Below are 508 nucleotides of genomic sequence, written 5' to 3' on the forward strand. Positions count from 1 at the left end.
GAAAAGACCAAAATGGATGTCAGAATAGACTCTGAAACTTGCCCTCCAGCATAGAGATGCTAAAGCAAATGGAAGAAATAAGGAGGTAAAAGAACTGAACAGAAAAATTGAAAGGGCACCTCAAGAAGACAAAGATATTATAATGAAATGTGTAAAGACCTGGAGCTAGAAAACCAAAAGGGAAGAGCATGCTCAAAATTTCTCAAGCTAAAGAAGCTGAAAAAAAAAAAAAATTTCAAGTTTCGACTTGCAATATTGAAGGATTCTATGGGCAAAATATTAAGTGATGCAGAAAGCATCCAACGCAGATGGACGGAATATACAGAGTAAATGTAACAGAAAGAAATGGTTGATGTTCAACCATTTCAAGAGGTTGCATATGATCAAGAGCCAATGATACTGACCTAAGTAGTCCAACGTACACAGAATACATTGGCAAAGAACAAGGCTCTGGGAATTGACGGAATACAAATTGAAATCTTTCAACACTGATACAGTACTGGAAACA

Source organism: Chrysochloris asiatica, unplaced genomic scaffold, assembly GCF_000296735.1.
Source record: "Chrysochloris asiatica unplaced genomic scaffold, ChrAsi1.0 scaffold00084, whole genome shotgun sequence".
Classification (NCBI taxonomy): Eukaryota; Metazoa; Chordata; class Mammalia; order Afrosoricida; family Chrysochloridae; genus Chrysochloris; species Chrysochloris asiatica.